The 7,124-nt window shown below is 35.4% G+C and overlaps 1 pseudogene; it reads right to left on the reverse strand.

The window, feature by feature from the left end:
* Positions 1-3,250: 3,250 nt before the first annotated feature.
* On the reverse strand, positions 3,251-3,935 carry LOC149205292 (uncharacterized; annotated as a pseudogene).
* Between the last annotated feature and the right edge of the window lie 3,189 nt (positions 3,936-7,124).

Raw genomic sequence — 7,124 nt, forward strand, 5'->3', positions numbered from 1 at the left:
ATCCCTTAAACCATTCACTTGATTCCCTTTTGCAAAATTTGCAACAATGATTGACATTATAACTATTAACAACCACTAATGATTACATCATAATCATAACCATAATTATTCTAAAAATATTGACAATACCTTGATATTCTTAGGTAACATATTTGTAAACAAATGCATAATCAACATAAGAAATCACACCACTAGACAATAGTTTTATAGCTAGGCCAAAGGCCATGCAAGCCATACGAAGGTTGTAAAGGCCTACCTTTTACCCTCTATGTTCTTTGATGATACCAAATCTTCAAGTCAATCTTCCAAAAGTGCATTGATTTGCACAAATAATCCATCAAATCATCCTTTCTTGGCAAAGGAAATATATATTTGATTGTGATTATTAATTGACCTCAAGTCAATGTACATTCTCCACTTTCACCCTTTCCTTGGTGTAAGTACAATAGGGACTGCACATGGACTCAAACTTTCTCAGATTAGTGCTTTATTTCTCTAACAACTCTTGGACTTGCTTATACACCTCTTCACTTTCAAGTGGAGTCATCTTATAAGGTGTTGTGTTGTTTATTAGATTGAATCCTAGTATCAAACCAATTTGGTGAGAAAAGCTTTTCATTGATGGCAATCCCATTGGAATTGCATCCAAAATTACCTGTCCAAATTCTATGAGCAACTCTTCAATTTTTGCTAGTACAACATTCTTCAATTCATATTTATTATCTTTTGGAAAGACAAATAAACAAACTTCATTTTTCCTAACTTCCTTCAAGCACTTGTTTGCTAAATAAAGCATCACCAAGTTGATATCACCATTCTCTTCATCTCGTATTGGAAGCATCCAAAACTAAGTTACAAGAAAAATCCCCCACCTGACATTTCCTCTTTGAAAACACATTTCCAAACAACCACAAACATACCAAAATATTTTTTAAAACATATCAAATTTTCTGACCAATTTATCAAATTTACAAGATGATGTGTTATATATTTTGAAATGTTTATATCTTTTACACTTTTTGTTTTTAAACTGGTAAGCATCATGTTTCGAATTCATACTATATTTCTATGTTTCGTCCAACTTAGAGCCAAGACTTCTTCCTTCTTTCTCAACCTAACATTCATTTATTTTCCTAGCATGGACAACATTTCAATCATATTGCCATGGTCTTCCAAGAAAACATTGCAAGCATCTATGGGCAGTGCATCACACATCACTTGATCATGGCAATATCTAATATGGAAACACACAAAATATTGCTCCTACACTATGATTTACTGTCCCTTTTTGCAACCACTACACCTTTTACACACCTAGAGGCATAAATTTCAAACTTAATTTCTGAATGACAATAGTAATTCAACTATCCACTAGTAACTCATGCACCTATCGACATGCAATGAATCACATCTATGAGTTTGTTTACATCAATAAGTCATTCGAACAAGTTGCAGTTGCCCATGGTGATAATCCAAGCCATATCCCAACAATAAGAGGATAGGTTTTGTTTTGCGTCCATTAATGTGCATCTCACAATCTAATGGATTGAGTTCCTCTTTTCTATCAAAGTTTTGTAGGTGTCATGCTTTACCTTTGACATTGAGTTTTCCATCCACTCAGATGCGCCGATGTTGTAAAACTTGGCTCCAATACCCAGTTAGGCCCAGTGCTGTAAAACTTGGCTCCTATACCAATTTGTAATCTTCCCAGCCCCAGATGGGAAACACTAACCAATAATACTATGCAATAAATACATGAGAATGCAGAAAACATTTACAACATAATTAGCTTGTGCCATGCAATTATAATTAATTATGCAACACAATTTGCCATATATTTTCCACATCACAAATAACAACAGTTAAACACCATAGCGGAAGCATTCATATAATTATGTGGAACCCCAATTGAGATTAATTCAGACCATTAATATGCAAATTATAGGGCACAACACAAACACACAATAAATATAACACCACAATTAACCCAATTAGGGTTTACCACTAAGATGCATAGTTGTACAAAAAAATAATACACATAAACAAATTCAGGAATATGGTACTCATATGTTATAATGAGCCGACTAGATGCGGGCTCTCCATGTTCCTCCTAGCCATATACTTGGTATTTTTTTGTTCTTTATGTTTTAGTCCTCTAACTTTATGTTTTCCATATTGCAAGAAAAAGGCACAAAACTCATTTAGAATTTCAATCCTTCTATTGTGAAAGACAAGATATTAAATATGAAGATATGTATAATGTTCATTTGGATTTAGTTACTTAAAGATATGACATCATAATTCACTTGCTTCCAATAAAACCATGCAACTGTCATTTTCCATTAGAAACATATCCCAAACCATAATCAATGGTGTCATGTAGATACCTAAATATTTGTTTTACTACAACACAATGCACATATCAGGGCTCAACCAAGAAATGACTCAACGTGCTCATGGCATAACATATATCAAGTATGGTGTTAACCAAATAGTTCAATGAGCCAATAAATTTATGATACATAGAGGGATCAACTAGATCATAATCATAATCTCGTAGCTTCTTCAATTTTTTCACCATGGGAGTGTCCATGGACTTGCAATCCATTATGCCAAAATTTTCAAGGATCTTGATGATTTACTTTCCTTTCCGAACAAATATTTTGTTAGATGATCCAAAAATACAAATTTTATCATAGGTTATAAAATTAGAATAAAATAATTATTAATTTAAGATATTAAATTAATAATTATTATTCTAGAATGTTTAATTATTTAATGGAGACTTTTAGAATTAGCATATTGTTGTAACTAGATATGATTCTCCAAATGTGTCGTATCTTAGGCTCTATTATAGGAGATTAGTTAGCTAGTTGGTTTGAATAGCATTTATTGTAAATGGACACTTGTTATTTAATAAGTGATCCATAATTAGAGATAGTTAGGACATGGAGCTTATAAATAGCTCATTGCAAGAGTGTTTGGTTGTTCGGGTGTAAACTCTTGCAAAATCAATTATGTAATTGTTTTTTTCTGATTAATAAAATTACGTGTCTGAGGACACTTCTGCCATTGTTGTGGTATCAGAGCTCCAGTAATGCTGCAGTGGATTTGAGGAGATTTCAGCTCAACAAAGTCCTGGAAAACTCCATTCAGTTGGCCAGCAAATCATTGGTATGGAAATTGTACAGTTTTGTTCAACAGGAAAATAATTTTTTTCATTGATTTTAGATTTTTTAAAATCTAAAATTCATTTTTTTATTATAAAAAATTGCCTCTGCTTCTCAAGGCGCTCGAGTTCCTCGCACCGTTTCTTTTCCCTCCCTTGAGCTTTTATTTGTGCTCTCTCTGCGGCATTTATAGCTTCTCGCTCAGCTTTCAAATCAGGTTTCCGCTCAACTTTTGTTTTGTTCAAGCGATTCACAATTTCATTGATTCACTTCTCTACTCGGTTATGGAAGCCAACTTGCCCAACATCCATAGAAGAAGTCTTTCTTAAATTTGACCAAGGGGTGTACACAATGTCAACATTATTGAGTTTGTTTCCTTGAATAGAGTTCGCCTTCACTAGCTGTGCACAATCATCCAAGACTGGTTGACTAATAGTGTCTATTGTCTGACCCTTGTGCATTCTCAAATAAACGTGTGCTGAGGATAGCTTATCCACGTGAAACCAGATATCCTCAGGAATACCGTATCTGATGAGTTCTTCGTTTTCGAACTTATCAATGCCCATGTAGATGGTGTAATCACCAGCCTCTGGCGTGGCCTTGAAATAGAGCACCATCTTGCCTGCCGAAAGCCCAACTGCCCACAAGATACAATCAAGCAGCCTGAATGAAGGCCTTTTTTCCTCCCGCGGATAATCTTGAGGGTACGCTGGAACAGAAGCGGAGTGCCTTCACCGCTCGTCGAAATATGGAGAAACGATAGATAATCGTATCTCTAGGTTGTGAAAAAGCGAAAGCTTGGTATCTCCGATTGTATGTGCAATGGGTGTAACTGTTTATTTTCATTAATATGATCATTTCTGGAGTCCATTGTTGGTATTCAGGTGCCGAAGAAGCGAGAGGTATTGCTGAGTTCTGCGCGTTGACATAAGCCTCCTGCGCGTTGACATATTGCTTATTATAATGCTGCAGATATAATGAGCCTCCTGCGCATTGAGCAAAATTGAATCATCAACAGTTGGAAATGATGCATAGTGCTACCATTATTGTGGCAATATATTCTGTCAAAGTTCGAAACCCAAACTTTTCATGCACATAGTTTATGAAATCGTATGTGGATTGCAGATTCCCTTGGGCATACACTAAATTTAGTAGTTGCCTCTAGTCAGCTATGCCAGATATAGAGAATCTGCAGTTCAATTGAATTCACGTGATGATGTGAAAATAAAATGAACATGAATATGCTGAAGCTGAATTAAATTTGTAATATTGTATTGTGCAGAAATATGGTGATTTTTTAATTTATGGTTGATGGAGCAATAAGGTGATTGTAATTTTTTGGGGCAATAAGGAGTTTTTTTTTGTAATTTTTTGAAGGAGATAAATGTAACTCAAAGTAATTTTACTTTGAGGGGGGGTAAATTTTTTACCAGATTGTGCAAAAGCACCATTGTAAAAAGTCAAATTTTGAAAGTTTCCTTGTAAAAATTTGAGAAATTGACTAGAGCCAAGTGCAAAGCTCAGTCAATTTTCTCCTGTTTTGACGACTATTCGAGGGTCAAGGCCAAGCCCCGATAGATCGTGTTTTTTGTGTGGTGTGTTGTGCTGACTATCTTGTCCTTTCTGTTCTACTTCTTGGTGCGTCTCTTCAACGCTAAAAATGTCTAAGTTGATTAATTTATTTTCTGATTCCGACAAACTAGAAGGCACCAAATCTTATAAAACATGGCATCGTCTCATCGAAAGCACACTCATTTACAATGAATTATGGCAGGGAATATGTGATGGAGTTGTTAAGCCTAATAAACCCACAGATGCAGCTGAACTAGCAAAATGGGAAATCAAGAATGCTAAAGCCTTAGCTCTTATTAAATCGTCTGTGAATGATGAAATGTATGTCCATATAGAAAATTCTTTAGATGCATGGACTGCCTTGAAAACTTTTAAAGACCTCTTTGATACTCAGCCTGAGTCAAAGAAGGTTGATCTACAGTTAAAATTGTTGCAACAAAAATTAACTGAAGATGGTGATATTCTTGAATATCTCTCCAGACTTAAGAATATTAAGCAGGAAATTATTAATGCTGGTTTTCCCGCAATTGATGATAGCTTTTGATGAACTTTGTGAAATGTTGAGTCAACATGATAAAACTTTTGGGAAGAAGAAGAAAGTTGGTGAAGATGTTTTTCTCACAGAGGCCAGCACTAGTAAGTCATCAGCAGATAGTTCTCGAGGAAGAGGCAGATGGAATCAGAATCAAGCAACACATAATCGAGGTCGAAGCCAAAGCAGAGGCAACAATTTTAACAGAGGAGGAAGAAATAATTTTCAAGGTAGAGGAAACAACCAAGGAAGAGGCAATTTTCAAGGACAAGGATATAATAGTCAAGGTAGAGGACAATCTCAAAATAGAGGTCAAAGCAGAGGTAGAGGACAATCTTCAGGAAGAGGAAGAGACTTAAGTCAAATTGTGTGTCGAAGATGTAACAAAGTTGGCCATTATGCTGAAGATTGTCGAACTTCACTTAATAAAATTCCCAAGTTTCAGCAGCATTCAGCACAATTTGCAAATGATCAAGATGAAGATAACTCAGAATATGTTTTTACTTCCTCACCAGCATCACAAATTTCATCTCATCTTAGAAGTGACTATGAAGATGCCTGGATCTTGGATTCTGGGGCAACTCAACACATGACTTGTCGACGTGATTTTTTCTGGAATTTTCAAGAATGCCAACTTAATTCCATTTTTCTTGCTGATGATACAAAACATACTCCTTATGGAAAAGGAGTAGTAAAAGTTTTTCTCCCTGACATTGGAGAAAAAATGATTTCCAATGTATGGTATGTACCCAGTTTCAAGAAAAAATTGCTCTCTTTAGTCACGATTCGACAAGCAGGACATCAGGTGATTATGGAAGATGGTTTAGTGAAGATTAATTCAGTGAAACAGAACTTGAAAACAGTTATGACAGGTTATGAAGATGGAAAACTGTTACAGATGAAAGGGACAGTTATTCCAAGGCATTCTGATTTTGCAGGGGCAGTGACTACATGTATTTCACCTATAAGACTATGGCATGTAAGATATGGACATTTGAATTTTGAGAGTCTTTCTCAATTGCAGAAACAAGGAATGGTTAAAGGACTTCCCACATTCAAACGGGAAAATGCAAAATGTGAAGCTTGCATTTATGGCAAACAAAATCGAGAAAGTTTTCCAACAAGTTCATGTCATGCAAACAGGCGGCTACAACTAGTTCACAGTGATGTTTGTGGTCCACTACAAACTTCATTTGGTGGTTGCAAATATTTCTTACTATTCATTGATGATTTCAGCAGAATGACTTGGGTTTACTTCTTGAAGAACAAGTCAGAAGCATTTGATAAGTTTAAAATTTTTCGCCAACTTGTTGAAAATGAAGTCAAAGAAAAGATAGGTACTCTTAGGACGAATAATGGGGGAGAATTCACTTCAAATGCATTCAAAACTTATTGTAGTGAAAATGGCATAAGACGACATCTCACTAATGTTTACACTCCACAACAAAATGGAGTAGTCGAAAGAATGAATCGCACTTTGTTAGGAATGGCGAGATCCATGTTAACATTCAAGAGGTTAAGTCCAACATATTGGGCGGAAGCAATACATACAACTGTCTACTTAAGAAACAGATCTCCAACTGCTTCTTTAGACGGAATCACACCTTATGAAGCTTGGTTTGGTTTCAAACCTTGAGTTAAACATCTTAGAGTTTTTGGGTCAGTGTGTTATGCCTTAGTTCCGAAAGAAAAACGAACTAAGCTTGACTCAAGAAGTTTAAAATGCACAATGATTGGCTATTCTGATGAGAAGAAAGGGTATCGTCTTTTGACCAATGGAAAATTCATTGTGAGAAGGGATGTCATTTTTGATGAAACCGAGAGTAAGAGTGCTGAAGAAATTGAAAATC

Source organism: Pinus tabuliformis, chromosome 1_2, assembly GCF_031772625.1.
Source record: "Pinus tabuliformis cultivar Carrire ecotype Pingquan chromosome 1_2, CPIR1, whole genome shotgun sequence".
Taxonomy (NCBI): domain Eukaryota; kingdom Viridiplantae; phylum Streptophyta; class Pinopsida; order Pinales; family Pinaceae; genus Pinus; species Pinus tabuliformis.